The following is a 20,408-nucleotide window of genomic DNA, read 5'->3' on the forward strand; positions in this document are numbered from 1 at the left end:
TACAATACAAGAAAATGAAGCTGATATAATTTGTCCAAACTTCAACAACATATTCTTATGCCAACCTCTCCATTATCGTTCACGTTCATTAATAATGAACTGAAAAAAATTAAAAACAGGTCAGACTTGGTATTCACCTGCTAAGACGAAACTGAAACAACGCGCCGGTATTCGACGTTACAGCTCGTATCGTAGGACGCAGGCCGAAAACCGCAGGTCCTTGCTCCACAGAAAACAGAAAGAACAGAAAAGGGAGAAAAAAGAAAGAAAGAAAGAGAGAGAGAGAGAGAGAGAGCACGATCGAAGATCCCTCGACGAGGAGGCCCGTCATGCCTCGTGGTAGAGAAGGGTGGCGGCGGAAGGCGAGGTAGGGGTCGATCGCAAGGCAAAAGAAGAGAAAAAGAAAGACAGAGAAAGAAAGAAGGAAAGAGAGAGAGAGAGAGAGAGAGAAAGAGAGAGAAAGAGAGAGTCCGGGACCGTAACTGTGACTATGCCGGGACGGCATGATGGCGGGTGGTATGGGTCGTCACGGCAACCGGAGTCGAGGCTAGCAGAAGCAGACTGCCTCCATAGCGCCTCCGCTCTTCTCTTCCTCTCTCTTGAGCTCGCGATTCTCTTTCTCTCTCTCTCTCCCTCTGCTTTCGCCTTTTCCACCGTCTCCTGCCGTCGGCCGTTAACCGTTACGCGGCTATCTCCGCCTCTTGTTCCTCAATACCGACTCGGATGCAGTATATATCGCTTCTTTCTTTTTCGCCACATCTCTCTCATCCCCCTTTCTACTTATCTCTCATCTTGCAACTGACCATCCCCTTCTTTCTTATTCGTGACATTGATAATTGCCTGCTTTACTCATCGTTATTTACCGCTATTATCGGCGTAAAACTGGCTTTATGAATAATTTTTTATTATGAGTTTATAATGGCCTCGTGAGTTAAAAAAATTGTTCACGTTTTTTTTTTTTTTAATTAATTAAACAGTAAATATAATGTGTGGTTTGACGAAATTCATGTTCCGGGATATGCCCTGGAATATGACATATAAATACATATACACTTTTAACCTGCTTTATTTGCTTACGTGCGACAGCCTTAAGAATTGAGATACCACTTGTAATTCAGAGAATTTAAATGTTTCAACGCTTTTATTAAAAAAAAAAAAAATTTTCGATTACGAACAAGTAATAGAATTTCTGAAACATATTATATATGTATACCTCGACGTTTTATTATATCTTTAATAATATTGTAGCGCTTTTTCTTCTTTTTCTTTCTTTTCGATTGTCAAAAAATAGAGGAGATCGTTAAATGATCCAATTATTTCTGCTTATTTGCCGAACGAATGGCGAATAATTGAGTTGGCTGTGTCTAATGGCATCTTTATATCTTCGCGTCCAACCGATACCTCCGATAACGAGAACTCGTTCGCGCTTGATTAACATCTTGACTGTCACGTCATATAAATGGCACTTGTATTTCCTTTCTCGCATATGGATGACGGACTTAAGTTTTCACATCTGTATTCACCTTCACACGTGAATAATGTAAATTAAGCCAAAAATAATACGTGCTATATTTCTCAATCTGTCACGTTAGACAGACATAAGATATAATTGCAAAAAAATGAGAATATTTAAATTTTTAATCGCGTTATATAAATTTTATATAAATACGAGTATAATTTAACAAAAAAAACAAAAACATCCAAACATATTTCATAAGAAAAAAATGTCAAATAATAATCGAAAATAATCCGAAATGCGGAACATGCAATATCATTGTGACATTAAGATAGAGCCTATCTACGAGCACGTGATGAACAACAAATACGAAATGATAATAAGAAATCCAGCTCAAGGCCGCGATACATTCCTAAAGACCGGTCTGACATCATAGATCCAGAGAAAGATTTTTCGACCTCAGTGGGTGGCCCACCTGATGCAAGACACTTGTTTATACACGTATACATGTATATACATATATATACATACGTATATATATATATATATATATATATATATATATGCAACGAGAATAGTAACAGGGGGACGCGAGAATGCTCTCTCAAGATTGAACCCGTCCAATTTCGCGGAAACGCACACGGTTTCGCGCGGCTGTCGGTGTTCTCTCACAGACGGCAAGGACGATCGATCCTTTGATCGCCATAGCCGGAAGACAAACCGAGATGGAGCTCTATCGCGTACGACAAAGGTAATCTTCCCGATGTAATCTTCGGCTATGAAAGGAGAGAAAAAGAAAGGGGAGGGAGGAAAAAGAAAGAATATCGAAATATATAACACGTCAACCGATACATGACGCGGGAGAAGGGGAAACGTCACGACCCCCAATGTCGTTTATCGAAATCTGCAGCTCATAAAGGCGCGAAGTGACGAACAATGAATGGAGATAACGAAGTTTACCAAGTAATGATAAGAAACAAAAAAGAAGCATAATAAAAGATTATAAATAATAAAATATGGTGAAAATTATAAGCAAAGTACATTTTAGATTGCAATAGAGAAATGCAATTTTTCTGATATATGTATATAGGTCAAATATAATATTATTTTATACATAGCAACCACGAGATTTATATGTTACATTTTAAAAATATTTTCAAATATTTAAAAAAAAACGTATGTTAAAGCATTTTTTTAAATTTATTTAAATATGTTATATACATTTTGTTAATTACTACGTTGCATATAATTTTAAAATTATGAATCAGAATGCATCGACATGAAACGAATGTAATTCGAAATTCTTCGCAAAGTTTTAGTAGATTAAGTAACGAAACGTTAGAAAGTAGACGAAACGCGCGCGACATTTATAATTATCGTGATCCCGGATTGCGACCGATAGCGAAGTGAAATACGGGAAGTTAATCGCATGCCAGGAATAATAAGAGGCAACGACGTTGATTTTCCTCGTTGTTAACTTCTCCGAGATCCTGGTGCTTTTGCGCGTCACGTGAACATAATCTCACTACGAACTTCGTAATTTCCCATATAACGACCGAGCAAACGTTCCGCCGATTGCCGTGAACGACTCGGGTGGTATTATCGTATATTTCTCCGCTAATTTCCCCTCCCCTCCCCTCCCGTGAATCGTGAATCGACATTGCGGTCGATAATTAACAATGTAACGTTACGTGAAATAACGCTAGCGGCGGCACTGTTGCGATGAGTTCCCGCGATACATTAAGTCGTGAAAATAGCATTTATATATTATATAAAATATATTGCACGCAAGTGCACGCGCGAACGCGTATGCGTGCGTAAAGTATAGACAAGGACCATCACGGTATTTTCTTTTCTTTCTCTCACTGTTTTCTTCTCCGTTCTTCTTTTATACTGCGCTTCTTCTTCTTCTCGATTATATATCTTTGTCCCTATTCGCTTTATTACCTCTCTTTTCCTCTCTCCTCTCACCTCCTCTTTCTTCTCCTTATCCACTAATATACCGCTTTACTGCGAGTCAGCGACTAAAATCCTCTCGACTTTCGTCGGAATATCTCGACAACCTGTGCACTTCAATCAAATGATTTTGAAGAAAACAAACACGTGCCGACAGATACTACGTTCTCGTGAGGATTTTCATTAAAAGCACTCAAAATTAGAATCTTACCAATAAGATATTTTCAATTAGGAAAAAAAATCTAAATTATATACATATCACACACACACACACGCGCGCGCGCGCGCGCGCACACGCACACGCACACGCACACGCACACGCACACGCACACGCACACGCACACACCTCATACACATCTCATTGTAATAGATTATTTCTCTGGTAGTAAAGATTTAAAATTAAATCAAATTAAATCAATGCCATAAAATATTGTTAATTTATATTATTTGTATTGTATCGACTCGCGTGTATCCAGTGTATATATGAAACTAATACGCCAGACATATGTCGAGATAACACGGCTAAAAAAGTGGGATCGGCGAAATAATCTGCTTGATTACGTGTCATGTTTGCAGACGAAGCTATGCAGAAATCGTGACATTGAAAGTGTGGCAATCGCGTGTGGTAACATGCGTGCGTACACGTGACTATATATACGGCTATAAAGTGAGCCAAATAGATGCTTGAGAATTTGAACTCTAATCTCTTCTACAAAAATTCTCCTAAAGATCTCATCTATATTTCAAGAACACATTAAATAAATGAAATGTATATGAATTTTAAAATGGATTAAAAAAATCAATAGATAATTTACTATTAGTTCCATTAAATTCTTCTTAATTAATTAATTCTTAAATAAACGATGTCAATGAGTTTATAATTTATACTATAAATATTTATAACATAAGTAATGCATTAGAAAATGTTGCTATAGCTTACATTGCTCTTTTTGATATTGTCTTCTCTTTTTTCAGAAACAAATAATTTGAAAATTATAAAATAAAAAAGAATATCATTAATATTTATAACAGTTTTCACCTACGATTAATTCACCTAATTCTTACAAAGCAAAATAACACACGGTGTCTCCGTGTGGCAGTTTAACGGTGAAACGATCGCCGGTAGAAGCGAAACAATCTGTGCTTTTCGCAAGGAGAAATCAAGAGGACGGGATAAAAGAAGCAGATCATGGCTTGTGTGGCATACAAAGAGGAGAACCAGCGAGGAATAAAGAGTACGAAACAGCAGGAGAAAAGCCACGGCGAGGCTCGTACAGAACAATACGAGAGAAAAAGGTAGAACGTGAGAGAGAGAGAGAGAGAGAGAGAGAGAGAGAGAGAGAGAGAAAGAGAGAAAGAGAGATAAAGGAATAAAGAATTGTGCCGTTGTCAAGCAGACTTTTTATATATACGGCTATTCAAGAGTAAAAAGAAATGATGCACATGATAGTCGTACATTTCTAATTGCATCTAATATACCGCATTTACGACTATGTATATGTATAAATACTATGCATGCGATAAAATAATTGACTCGATAGAACTCGTGATTAAACTCTCGTAAGAGTTCGAGGGGTTGACAAAGCTGGATTATATTAACTCGAATTTCCGCGTGTAACATATAACGTAAAACTGTTAATTTGAAACGATAGAAAAATATAGAACACAACTGTAAAAATGAATTTTACTTGTGTAACATCTCTCGTTTTATTTTTGAAAAAAATAATGTGTCGAATATATATATATATATATATATATATATATATATGTTACGATAGAAATATCCTTCGAAAGATTAATCCGGATAAATGTACTCGTTAAAAAATTAATTAAAATCAATGCGCATGAGAAAGAGAGAGAGAGAGAGAGGGAGAGAGAGAGAGAAAGAGAGATTTTATCGCATCATGATATAATTTCTCGTGAAGTTCGAGCACCGGCTGGCGACAAAAGATATCGCGGGTTGAAACGGAAAATCAGAGAGAGCGACGAGGGAGAGGAAAAAAAGAGTTAATGCAAATGGATACGCCAAAGTTACGACGCTAATTAAAGCGCGGCGGCTACTATTATATATTACATTACACGAGAAAGCGACCGAATACCAATAATGCGAAAACGTTACCGCCAAAAAACGAGACGCAATTATCCAAATCGTAGATAACGAACGAATCTGTGTCAATTAATAAATTGTCATATATGCGCAATCGAAATAATGATGGTTTTAATATGATTTAAATTATAATCGAAAGGTCATATATATGTATATAATGTGTGAACAAAATACTTGACGCAAATATGTATAAAAAAAACTTGTCCATTCCATATGAATATGTAATTTTATTAATTTTAATCCAATATTAAATATTTTAATAATGTTAAGGACATAACACTGTCATCTAAATATTACATATATAAATTTAATTAATAATTAATAATTGAACATTGCAATGATTAAACATTCATTTTCATACATAATGAGATTCACATAATGGGATATTTTAACAATCAATCAATATTTTCTTAATAGAAATGTCAAATTTTTTATATTATTCTCTATAATCTCTAATCATTTTTCAACGATTCAATCTTAAGAAATGTAAATCTGCCTAAAAAGCATATGCAAATATTTCACAACAATGTTTCAACATTTTTTACTCGCGAAAGAAATATAAGAATCAAAATATAAACCAATAGCGCATTCTACTAATTTAAAAACTTTTCTAAAAAAAAAAAAAGAAGAAGCTATTCGAAAAGAACCATCAAGCACGCAGTAATATAATAGTCCTTAAAGCAATTGCGTGCAATTGCACGTGATTAAGGATAAAAGAAAGAGAGACAGAAAGAGAGAAGCTAAAGAGATGTGCATCGAGAAGAAAGAGGAGAAAGAGAAGAGGGAGAAGACGCGACGGTTCAAAGGATGCGATCGTGTGGCAAGGACTGCTCGTTAAACCGGAAAACAAACTATGAACGAGCGAGGACAACGAGGTTCACGCCACGAAATACGACGATGCTCTGAGCAAGAAACGTGCGATCGTACGTGCCTGTGGGTCTGGTTTACGCATGTGTTGTATGTATATTATGTATGCATGTATATATATATATATATATATATATATATATATATATATATATATGTTTATATTCGAGAAGATATTACTTGGCGGGCGCGTATATATTTACTCGAAATATGTCATTTAGCCACGTCATCGTTAGTGAGATAAAATTACGACACGCGCTGCTTACATTACCGCGGTGCTTGAATCTACTTGACAGTATATTTAACTTTGCATTATTTTTCTACGTATAAATATTTTGCCATCAATCTTAATATAAATTAGAACTACGACAAAGAAAATACGACAAATTGATTATAGTAGCAAGATATGATTATGATAAACAAGTAATAAATCGATCATTCGATGCATTTACACTTTGATCGTTAAAATAACTTTGTATAAGTGATTTTCAGGGCTGGAAAACTTCCTGAAGAGATGCCATTATTTTACCACTATATACGGTATCCCGAAATTATTGAATATTTTTTTCACTACAGATGAACAAATTTCACCCCGTCTTTCCTGTGCGATTGCGCTTTTTCTGCTTTTTACTCGCAGATCGAGCGATCGTCCAATCCTATCTATCATCACGCGCGCGCGTCCTCGTTAATCCCTATATTCTCTACCCTCTTTCAACTACCTGATGCCATCACTTTCGTTTCCATCCCCCAGGTTCGGCTGACCTGCGATCGATTCCACGATGACAAGTAGAAAAGGAGCTTTTTTTGTTTCACAATCGAAATACGCATAAAATAGCGACACGTCGATATATAAATAATCGAGATGTAAAATCAAGATGTAATCCCGGATCGATCTTTGTTAAGCGCGCGGAAGCAAACCACAATGGGAAAAAAAAAAAGGTCGTGAAGGACTTGTCGATGCGAAGACAATGTTCTACGTGTAGAATACATGAGAATCCGTGTTACAAAATTCGTAAAGCGGATACAACGCAACCGTTCGCTCTCGTCGCCGTTCGTAGAAGAGCGTGTTCGCGTCACCGTGCGACTAGAAATAACTCGAAGCCAAAGGCGTCGCCATGAGTGACTAAGAATAGTCGCATTCATGTTCACCGATAATGTACGACGATAACGCTCTGTAAATTATAATAATTTTCTATATAATTAGTATTATTTTTTTTAAATATCTTGCGTATTGTACATGTTCACAGCGTTGTAACATCTATTAATTATTCCGAAGGAAAATCCACCATTAAATGCTATTTTCTTAACACGCCATTACAATACTTCAGACCTTTTAAACACTAACAATAAGTGAAATCTATTATATCGTAACTCTCTTCTAAAGCGGAAGCCATTTAAAAAATTCCAATGTTCAAAGTTTCGAGTAATAAAACCAAAGTAATGTTAGAACTGTAGATAAATTTCAATTTCTAATGACGAGTTGTTTCGTCGTTTTGTCCTAAATGTTTATTTCGGAAAAAGTTTTACCGCAATTCAGGGATGACTAGTACTACGAGAATGCGTCACTACACCCTTGCTCGACGCAGAATCCTTTTTCGGGATACAGCGGCGCGACGGGAGGATTGTCCGGGGTCGTTGGATCCTTTATTACAATGGCAATCCCTACCTACACTCTACGCCCTACGACACCGATCTGCCGTCGACGTCGAAACCTAATGTGAGCAGCTCCCTCGCAATCGTCCAACAAGTAGGATTACGCGTGCGCCGGAAATATCTAAATATCTTGTCTCTATTCCTGTGACTATCTGCATCTCTCGGCTCCCGATAACGATAGTGTGAGTTCGATAAGAAAGTTTGTCGGCGCGAGAAAACAGTCGCCTTGAGACACGACGTTACCTATATTCCAATCTCTTGACGTTTTCTCGAATTAAGATTGTCATAAGATTGTCGAAAGAAATATCATAAAGTACTATGTTTCAAAATTCATATTTGGAATAATAATATATACATATAATATTTCAATATATTGAGTTTTGGATTAAAATATTTATATTGTTATTTTCCGCGTATTGCAGCATGAAGGAAACCTTCAATATAAAAAAAAAAAATATTAAATTTCAAGCATTTTTCACTATCAACCAATTTATAATAATAGCATTATATAATTGGAAAATTAATTTTCCAATGTTATTGTATAAAATTATACATATTTTATTTCATAAAAATAACAACGAAATTAGAAAGTAAAAGCGCGTGATGCCAAAAATATCGAACGTAATTTTGTATCTATAAAATATCGTATTATATGAAATACAACATAAATACATATAATGCATAATATTAATGTATAAGATATATATATATAAGAATATTCAACTATATAAATATATTAATATATAATAGGATTGTCACAAAAACTCGAATCATATATTTCTCAACTCTTTTCATCATTTCATCCTCGGTTCGTTCGCAATAAAACGTTTCACGGGGGGATACTTCAGCGTCATCCTCCGACGATAAGCTACAAATACATCAGAATAGCTCCTAGCCGAAAGCATTGTTCAACGTCAAACATCCAGGCAACTTAAGGGAACGAAAAGTGCACACGTTAAATTTGTAAACATACATGTAACACACATGCATATATATCCGTGAGCCGATAAATCTCATACTTCGACATCTCCATCTCCAATCGCTCAAATCCCTACATCTTATTCTACCATCATCTAACCATTTTTAAAAATTACCATTTCAATCCATATTACACTTTTCACATTGATGCACAAATATGACGCAACGGTTGAAATTATCACAAGAAATCAATATATCATGAATAACTTTTCTTCTCTCTTTGTTATTTAAAAGATTACTATACATTTTATATTATTATTTATATATGTATATTATTCTCTCTCGCACGTAATAAAAAATAGAATAAACTACAATAGATAAAAGTTAAGAAGCGTTAGTCGTAAAAAAAATGAAATATATTTTCAAATAATCTATAAGTGTAAATAGATTAGATTTACATGACAAATTTCATTAGTTTATAGCGTTCGTTAGTAATCGTTGAAATATTACGATATGCGTTATGTCAATATCTGATCTGTTTTAGTGAGAAATATTTATTGTCTAGTATCAGAGCTTCGCATATAGACAAATGTCGTATGCAGTCAATATTTTTGTCATATACCACGTAAAACCGATAGTGGAGATTCGCTTAGATAGCAGACTGTATCTACATCGAATTAATCGCGCGATTGGTAAAATATTTTTCATTCCCGCCATGGAAACATTTTGAAGAATGCTGTCGTGACAAAGCCGTGGTATTTTAGGAGCGAATGGAGCGTGCTGGTTTTGCTGCCTGCAGTTGGATCAGATTTCATATAATAACTACGCAGTAATACGAACTTCTTCGAGCAACTGTGAAATTGAACTACGTATCTGTTTTATAAGTTATACGGAAATAAAAGATTAGGGCGTAAGAATTTAGAATTGAAAAATTAGAGAAAATCTTACATCATGTTTTAAATTAAACATTTCTACAAAATATCAAGTTTCTTTTTTTTATACATCTTACGCGTGTATGTGCGTGTAAAAGAAATATAAAAAACAATTAACTTTCGTGAAATTATCTTCAAAGTATTTAGCTAAACATAAAAATCGTGAATAGAGAAGAAAAAAGAATTAACAAATTAATAATAAAACATTTAATGTGTTTAATACGAATAAAGCATAATTTTTATTTTTCAATAATTTATTTTCTAACTGATCTAATTGTTTTCTCTTTCTAAATACAATTACGTCAACATTTGATAATGTAAATCTCCTTATATAGCGCGTTGATTACTTTAAATTATCGATATTAAACTGTATGTTAGCGAGTTAATAGATTTGTGCACGGCACACGAAGCGAATTCTTCTGAACCGTTCTTCGAATCCGTTCACTAGGAGGTGAATCCGCTCTCCCCTTACGTCACTCCTTCTACAAGACCTCCGCGAAGCAAGTCAGACTTTTCTTGCCCGACTTTCTCACGTAATAACCGGAAACGAGAAGCGGAGAGAACGAAGCGAATCGAGTCATAAATCCAGCTTTTAACAGCAATAGCATCGGCTCTTTTACAGAACTGATTATCCAAGTCAATTATTTCTTTCAACATAGTTACAAACTTTATTCTTACAACAATAACAGAACAAATTCTTTTAAATTCAAACATATATTTCGGCACTTTAAAGTGTTTAAAAAAAAATGTTATATTAAAAACTACATAGGTTTCGAAATTTATCTGTTTTAAAAAATTTAATTTAACGAAAGATAAAAGTAACTTTGTTCAAAATTATTTACGCCATCTATTATTTGAGAAAAGCTAAAACGCTAGAATATGTTTTCCGTGATGTAAATAAATTAGCTACAGGAGTTTCCTAATGTTAAAGAGGAACATTTTTTAACGTCAATCGACAAACTGATGCTTTATATTGCTTCCAAGAGGATTAGTTTGGATTCATTTACGATCGAGTAACCTACAAGAACTCGACGACTCTTCAAGGTTACTGACAATGAGAAAATAGGGGGAGAGGGAAAGAGAGAGAAAGTAGTATTTCAATGTTAAAATAGTATTGGTATTCTAAAGATTTCATACAACAATATTAAACTGTGAAATCTCGAAATTAATATTAAACTGTAAAATTTAATTAGACAAAATTAAAATCTGTCGATTGATAATTACAAATAGCTATCATTGCGAGTAAAAAATTATAACAAAATTAACATCACTATGAAGAAAAATTTATGCTACATTGAAATTTATAGAATATTTTCCAATGTTGAAATTAATCTGTATTAATACTGTCATTTATATTGTCATCGTGGTTACTGCGATTGCTCTCACTATCTAATAAGTTTATTTCAAAAGCCATCAATTCACTGGAATTACATAATGCATAAATACCTATGTATTTACGTATCATTTCGATGCACATTCTCTGAAATCATTATATTTTTTCATTTCTTAATTGTACGATATCGCAGCATTGATTTCTGCCACTTATTGCAAGAACGACTAAACGATCAATCGCGCGTAAACGATCGACGACTTTCCCTTGCTCAAAGTCATATGCGGTTATCTAGGTCGAGTTTTATTTTTCATTCCTTCTCCGGTGTATCTCATTAACGCACCTAACGGACCGACGAACGCAACGGAAATCCCGAACGGGAGAAATTTCGGTACCGTCTGTTCATCAACCAAGTCCACGGAATCGCGGTCAGAAGCGGTCTGACCTATAAAACTTACCGGGACGATATACCGATGAGTCGGAAAGTCACCAGACCAGAAATACCGCGTATACCGTCGATAAACATCTTATTTTTGTATGCGCGATGGTATTTGAAAGAAAAATAAATATCTCACGTTTAATTATAGTATTTTATAAATATGTCAGTTTAATTTTTCAACATTTGAGAAAGTTTGAATTTTATTAGTTTTCGTGTTGAAGGAAAAGCGAGCAAAGGATTTCCAGTGCTAAATAGAGCTTCCTAAGCTTCGTAGCAACGAGCCCGAGCCCGAGCCCGAGCCCGAGCCCGAGCCCGAGCCCGAGCCCGAGCCCGAGCCCGAGCCCGAGCCCGAGCCCGAGAACGCAGCATTGGCCAAAAACTGGATGTTGGCCAATGGACGCGCTCGCCGATGGATCGTGAAAGAATGTGCGTGCAACAGCGAGGAGAAATCGCGCACGTGTGCCGCGCGAGAGCGGGCCGCTTTCACACGCGCGCGAGAAGCGACTGCGGAACTTGAAGTACGTATCTGCGACCGCGGCCGCGGCCGCGGTCGGTCTGTCCAGGGATAGTACATTCCACAGAAACACGATAATAATAACAACAACGCATGTGATAAAGTAATGTCTCGCGCTAAATATAGAATATATGCATATGCGCGCATTTATCGTCGAAAGTGTAGCGCTGACACAAACAAACGATACACTACACGATGAACAATATAAATGCTTGCGACTTTCCTTCTTCAATTTTCTTATCATCTGACTGATATAAGTTTGATAAGTTGTAAGAAATGCGCTCGCCTTTGTGCGAGATAAAAAAGTGCGTTTTTCAAAAGCTGTAGATAAATTCTTGGGATGATAATAATTCTGACAGATCGAGAAAAAAGTTTCGCCGAACAACTCGGCAAAAGTTGTAAAGATGTCGACGCGGCGGGACAGCCGGCGAGCAATAAAAACGGCCTTTGAAAAGAAGAAATAATTCTGCCGTCGAAAAGTTCGCTATTCGCTTCGTTTAGCGAGCTGCTTTGCATAAATTACTTGATAGTAATCGAATTATACTCAGGCTTACGCTATACGCAGTCATTGAATTTACTTAAGTGATAGCAAAATATGTCGCCGGAACAAGTTTGCTAGTATTGTATTATTTCACTGTACTCGTTATTATTGAATTTTCAAAGTAAAGAGACTGTTTTTCGCTAATTGAATATTCATCTTGTTATTGCATATGCCGTATGTGACTTATTTACCGTATTACACGCGCTTATGCGGTATGCTTCTCTCATTTGCGGTTGTTATTAAAGCAATAACTGTGATTTAATGAGCGTGATTATTCATATATTCCTTTGCGTACCAATTATTTTATATGTATACACGTTAATGATTTTAACTGCAATTACCACCGTTTGTAGCATAATAAAATAATATATTTCATTTAACATATAAGCGGACATAATGCAGTAAAATATTATCGGAGGAAGAAATTACACTTTGTTACGTATAAAATCATCATCAGAATTATGCATCGCACAAATCCGAACACGCGTTTCCCTTCAATTATGCGACGACATATAAAAGCTTTATACAAACGTTTTAATTTCTCTTTTATCAAAACTGCGTATAAAGTCAAATATCTCGTGGTCGTTGCCAATGACAATCGACCACGTGCGACTTTCTATCGTGTAGAAATTGCGCGCGTGCACAAAGCAAATCGGTAAAGTCAAACGTGGAATACTTGATATCGCGGGAATCACGCGACGAATCGACGCGACGCGAACGTTGAGTTTGTTTGCAAACATTGGCAAACTGGAGTCGCAAGGAGGAGAATTTGCGGCGAGATCGTCTCTCGGATGTGTTCGAGGCCGACCGACGACGATGGCTGCCAAGAAGAGAGAACTATGTGCCGGTACTCGAAGCCAATTCAATTTGCCGACGACTCGGCTCTGCTTAGCGGTAATTATTTCCGGGGTCTCGGTAAACGTGTTTCGCGCTTACCTCCCTCCCTCCCTTCCCCACCCTCTCTCTCTCTCTCTTTCACCCCACTCCACCCTCTCTCCCGTTGGCGGATACGCGCTCGTTTGCGATCGATCGCGACACACAAATACAACACACACATGACGATGACGTTCGCGATCGCCCGTTCGAGGACGAGATCGATCGTTGGCTGGTGCCGTGCCAGAAATAATATCGTTCACAGCGAAGAGAACGCGAACTATACCGTGACCAAGCGACATCGAAGTCCTGGCCTCGAATCGCTTTCTCTTCGGACGCGTCTAAAATATTCCCACCCACGAGATACACACAATATCTCTCCAAGATAATACGATTCTACGGATTACATACTCCGTTTCCCCGCGGGCAAAGATACGCGCCGCTTTTGACTTCGTCGAATTGCATCCGTCGCGATTTGCCATTTTCTCTATATGGTAAGTTCGTGAATAATTCAGAAGCTCTGTCGGAAAGAGAGAGAGAGAGAGAGATAAAGAAAGAGAATCACGAACCATATCCCAAACTTACAATTATATCTTCAGGGCTATAACACATATATTTCAGATTCTTCGCTAATTTCTTCCTCAATTAAGAAGATTTATATTGCTTATTTATATTGTTTCCTGTTGCGTTTTAAAAAAAAAACACAAAGCTATAATCGATGGTTATTCGCGATAAATCGCTTCGATTGTGTACGGATGCGCTCGGTATATTTTGTAGATGGAAAATAATCTCGTAATAAGAAACAAAATTTATTGCTAAACGAGAAAACTCAATACTTTTACAATTAGTATCTCCTAAAACTATTTAAAAAGCTATATCATAGTTCCTGCGGTTCATTCACGATAGTTGGCTAGAAATTAAGTTGCTTTACGTGATGTAAGGTAATAATGTTTGAAAATTTTAATCGCGAGTCTATTAATCCTTCAGATAGTCTTAACAGGTGTTTCTTTTTTCATGCATTAAGTGTACATACATTTTATTAGACAATCGATTTGCAGCGTCAACTAATTCAGCTGTGCGCGAATACAAGACTTAACGTACACGCGAGGCGACAAGTTTGCTGAAAAAGCAAAAGAAAATTCTGCATACCGGTCGTTGACTTCTCTCACTCTGTCGATCATTCGCAAATAAAATTTAATTCGACAAGCACAAATATTTTTCATGACGCGAGCGCGATCGCGCCGTCGACTTTATTTTCGTAATCTCGCGCACTGTTATCGCCGACACTTTTATAGCATGAAATCCCCTGTCAACGATTCATACATGTATTTCATTAAAAATATACTTGATAAAAATCTTAATAAAATATATATATCTTTGCATAAAAAAATAGTTATCGCCATTAAAAGCAAAATTGTCACAAATATTCCGTCGCATACACGATTGTATGATATAAGACAGAAAAAAAAAAAAAAAATATATATATATAACATATGTGCATACGATGTAAAGTCATTGCAACAATTTCTAGACACGTTATAAAACGTCGTTATTATTCATACGAGAGTAGTTTTTCTCCAAGTAAAATTACCGTGATGATGAAACGTGCACGTCGCTACGTAACTCGCGCAACTTTATCGCAAAGTGATTCGTGTCTTAACAAGATGTAATTTCGCGTAAAGCGTCGCTAAAGAGCTTGAGCGAGACGCTGCGCGCACTCGGCGGTGTTTACACGGCCGTCGCCGAACTTTTTATTTCATTCGAAATCGTGCGTCGCGTCGCGTCGCGTCGCGTCTCGCCGGGAGCACGCGAAGGTTAAAAAAGCGCGGAGCCGCCTCTGTCTCTCGTTTCAGAATCGTTGTAAACAAAGAAGCAGCGTGGTTTCTTTTCTCGTTGGTTCCCGACCTGACATTAAACGGTTAAATCCCCTTTGTCTCGAAAACTCCATCTTATCGCTTCGATTTCCACCTAACGCCTGTCAATTTCATTCCACTTTCGACATGTCGACTCGCAATCGTGAAAAACGTGAAATTCTAATGTCGTTCGCGTGTGCGAAATACGTACGTATACACGCGATACTTTGAGAGAGAGAGACGATGATAAATATTTTCGATAATTTTTCCAAGTTAAAGAATTCTTTGCAAACTTCAATATAATTTATCTTTGCGTCGCAGATAACGACACGATTCGATTTTCACGATAACGAATAAACGGCGGGCGTGATCTTTGCGTGATCTTTCTCGTTTCTAGAAAATTATTCCAGTTTTATGCACGACTTGCACGAGCAGAGATACGTTTCCGCGCTGTAAACACGCTCGCGGAGTGTCGCGAAGACTACAAATAACAAGATGGCAGCCGATCGAGAGCGATAAGCCCGACGGCGCGCGATATACAGAGTCACGCGTTTCGGGATCTCGCATCGATCTTCACGACGAAGGAGGAGCAGGACGCGCGACGCGCGAGTGAATATACGTACAACGATAATAATGGATATAGATATAGACACTCACCGGAATCTCGATCTCTCTCTCTCTCTCTCTCTCTCTCTCTCTCTTTCTCAGTCGGTGGCCTGCGACGGGGACGTGCGTGTGTCAGCCGCAATAGAGCGCAGTATATCCAATATGATAATACGAGTATATCCAATATGATAATCCACACAGAGAGCGAATAAAACTGTCGTACACTGATATGAAACTCTCACTGCGTAAACTTGCGTAGGCGGACGGGGGATGGGCGAAATACGCGTACGTATATCGTGCCTTCCCTTAACCACGATCACTGATTTCCAACGACGAGAAGCACACTTCGCGTTTATTATCGAAGCCCGAAGCCCGAAGCCCGAAGCCAAGATATATACGGAGTGAAGTGAGCAAAACGAGAGATTGAGAGAGAGACGAGCGACACAGCACTTTCCCGCGACGCGCACCACTAATAATACATCACTACGTCAACGGTAATGCCCGGCACGGCCATCATTGGGCAGTGCCGCGTCGTCGTTGCTTGTCCATGCGTGCATGCGTGACCGCGTATCCAAGAAGCGCGCACTGCCGACGACGAGGAGGTATACGTGGTATGCGATGTACCACCGCGATGACGAAAGCAAGCAACGACGGCCGCCAACGATCGCACGACGAAACCTCTCACTTCTCTGGAAAGCACAGAAACATGTCGTAGATTGATAACTAAACAGCGATAGAATAGCAGATATATAGGATCTCCACTGTGTTCACGAGCTATTACTCTACCGTCGATCGCGATATATAGTGTCGCGGGGAGACGACCGATCGAAGAACGCGAGAACGATCCGTAACGCGCGCGAGCTGGAGCGAGACTGAGACTGACGGCGGCGCACGAAATCAGCCGACCGCCGCCGACCGCCGCCGCCGCCGCGCCGATCCGACGGGACACGAGAACGCACGAGGCAGGCCAGTAATGCCGATGATCGAAGAGCCTCCCCTCCATTCCCCCTCCTTCCTCCCGTTTCCCTCCTACCACCGACACCGCGTCAGAAGAGCCCGAGCGCGACGCGAGGCTCGACGCTCGACGACGGATAGATTACACGCAGCGCACGCGCGAGCGAGCAAACGAACGAGTGAACGAGTGAACGAGCGAGCGAGCGCGCTCCGGCTCTCCTGACAAACGCGATTTCATTACGTAAAACAAGTGTGCGTCGTTCGAACCTCGCGCCTCGCGCCTCGCGCGCGTTCTCGATTTATTCGCTATCGAAACGATGCGTCGGTTGTCGGTCGTCGGTTTTATCAGTCTGTCGTCGAGAAAAGACTTTGAAATTTTATCAGTCAACGTTCCGATAATTTTCGCGAGAACACAGTGTACTTGACGCGCATACATACACATACACACACACATACACGTGCATACACACACATCGAAAGGTATGTAAAGATAAAATTAGAGATAAATTATTGTACATCATTAATTCGGAGTTTATTAAAATGTCACGTATACTTTCACCTTGAATGATTAATTTGGATTAAATGGACAAACTTTTTGTTTCGAGCCGACGGAAATGACCTTGTCGAGAATTATCGATGATTCAGGCACGGTGGAACGCGTTATTTCACGTCAGGTGTGTGGATGCGGGTTCTTAGCCTGGTTACCGTGCGACTCGTGCACGTTGGTAAGCTCATTGTATAACGCGTTAACGAATCCGTCAAACTTGTAAATGATTAACAAAATCTGTAGCCATGTATGATTCATCGAGAAAATATGCACAATAGTCGTTGTAAAACCTTCTCGAGAGATCGATGGATTACGTGTGTAAATAAAGAAACAACAACGGGAATATCACAAGTTACCGCATTTCGCGCGAGAATTGTCGTTCCACGAGTTCTCTTCGAAACGAGCCGAGTCACGTCGTACCGCTAATCTCTCAGTGCTAAAGACGCGCCGAGTCAGCCGCTTATCGCGCGTGACGTTCGCTTTCGCGCGAGTCGAGGATGCGCCGTCGACCGCGTGTACTTGGCACGTTCCGTTACACGGATTACTCCGCGTCTCGTGTATCTATAATTCATGGAAATTTAAGAGATTTATCTTAATAACATATATATATATATATATATATATATATATATATATATTGTATATATCGGATAAAGATTCGACTATTCTATCTTGTGTGTTATATCCTTCCGAGCGTCGATGACGCAAATGATATATCGCGCTTCATCTCAAACACACAGACACACACACACACATACACATTTTCGAGAAATCCTTCTGTCGTTTCACCTTTCGATCGGCAAAGTACACTTCACACGCGTAAAACGGAGCACCGACGATGAGGATCGAGGACGCGCCTTGTTCGGGGAAAAGCGCGGCTGTGCTTCCCTTTGGGCGGAACTCGATGTCGTTGACGGGAGAGAGAAAGAGAGCGAGAGAAAAAGAGAGAGAGAGAGGTGGCGGACGAACCGCGGAGGGAGGGAAGGAGAAATGGAGAGAGAGAGAGAGAGAGAGAGAGAGAGAGAGAGAGAGAGAAAGGTAGAGAGAGAAAGAGAGAATGAAACGGAGTACACGTGACAGTACCGTACAGAAACGAACCGACTGCGACGGAGATCCGACACAAACTGAGCGCCTCCGAGCTGCTGATTGTGGCCGAGACTCTTGCCGATAGCACACTCTCCTCCTCCCGTCCCCTCGCCGTGTCTCTCCCCTCTCTCTTTCTCTCCCTATCTCTCTCTCTCTCTCTCTCTCTCTCTCTCTCTCTCTCTCTCTCTCTCTCTCTCTCTCTCTCTCTCTCTGCCCCTCTCGGTTCGTGCAACCCCTACGTACCTAGTGCTCGACCTCACGCTCTCTTACGTCCATCCCCGCTCGCGTCGCGAATCTTCCCTCTCTTCTTCCTTTTTCTCCTCCTTTTACAGCCGCCCGCAGTCACGAGAAAGTTTCCGGCGTACTGGTGAGTTATCGGTATTTACTCATTACCGGTTAAATCTGCGCGCGACCTCGCCATAACGAGAGAACGGCCGGATCGAATCGCGCCGTACGAAAGTGAGAGACGAGTAATTTCGATTTCCAATTCACGTCCCTCTTCTTTCGAGGATCGCGCGCGAAGACGTACGAAGAATGCATTATTATTGTGCGAGTATATACAGCTATATATTTTAGTGTTTATAAGAAGAGCACGCACGGGCTTAAATAATAAGCCCGACGCACGTTTAGTATTTTAGAAAAAGGAAGACCTAAGAATAATAGGTATTTCTTCCCCCTCCCCCATCTGGTATATTTATGGCGATCTACAACAAGCGATTACGGGGTAGGCGCGGATACGCCCGACTATTTCACCCTGAAATTTTCGGCCGGTCTAAATATTCAGCATGTATAAGTATTATACCTTGTTGCTTCGGGTATTCAAATGTCGGGTTGTCGGGGATCGAATTTACTGCCCTAATCTTATCCGTCGATCGGTCAATCGTGGATAATCGTCGAACGCTACTATATCTGATCTTCAATAGACTATGCAAATGTAATTATCAAAAATAGCTGAGCAGATTCAATAAACGCTCGCAAAAGTGCCGAGTAAAACTCGTCGCATCGAAATAAAAGTCGCCAAGTTATACCGGATGTACCTTTGTTCGTCACTTTTCCTAACAATGCAATGTAATGTTACCGAGTAAACATTCACGCCGAGCAGAAACTTTACTTATGACGCATTATAATTTTCAAACGATTGTCGCGCGAAAGTGAGCAATTTCGAGATTTTCACGACGTCTCTTTTCTGACGATATACGATGACGGTGTATAAAAGACGGCGGTGTACAAGAGAGCAAGATATAAAGTATCAGCGTCACCGATTTGTGGCACCGTATCTCTCACTCACGTAAGAGCGACGATAACGTCTGCTCCGGGTATTTTCGCACAGAGCACGGAGGGATAAACTCATTTCTGCGCGTCTCCGAAATTGATTTTCCGTGAAGATGACAAACGACCGTTGACTATCCTGAAAAGCGTAATTTCTGACGATCGTAATATTCCTTGCATAGTAAAGCAATCTTCAAATAGTTACAAATTTGATGTAACAAGCGGAATAGTGCATTTCTACATATGTAATACAATAAAATACGGTTTACGTACATTACATATCTCAAGAAAATCAGATAATACAAAATGATACAATTATTAATACATAACAAAAACGTAGGATCACTTTATAAAGTTTATAAAGTAATCCAACTGCATTGAATAAAATTTCGAATATAATGATAAAGAATGTGACATTGTGTTAAATTTAAAAATATAAAAAGATGAGTCTGCATCACGTTTCGAAAATAAAATTTTATGTGTATGTGTAATAATATTGGAATCGTG

At 38.9% G+C, this 20,408-nt stretch overlaps 1 protein-coding gene across 3 annotated transcripts in view; it reads right to left on the reverse strand.

Moving 5' to 3' along the window:
• The window catches only part of LOC140663662 (uncharacterized), a 176,104-nt gene extending 157,440 nt beyond the window's left edge, over positions 1–18,664 (reverse strand). For 2 of the 3 annotated variants that reach the window (XM_072887976.1, XM_072887975.1), the window contains exon 1: positions 16,097–16,949. The gene's annotated coding sequence lies outside the window, so the exon portion shown is untranslated. Of the gene's footprint in view, positions 1–16,096; positions 16,950–18,335 lie in introns of those variants that run through there. The other variant, XM_072887972.1, reaches the window with a different exon arrangement.
• Between the last annotated feature and the right edge of the window lie 1,744 nt (positions 18,665–20,408).

This window comes from Anoplolepis gracilipes, chromosome 3 (assembly GCF_047496725.1).
Source record: "Anoplolepis gracilipes chromosome 3, ASM4749672v1, whole genome shotgun sequence".
Lineage (NCBI taxonomy): Eukaryota > Metazoa > Arthropoda > Insecta > Hymenoptera > Formicidae > Anoplolepis > Anoplolepis gracilipes.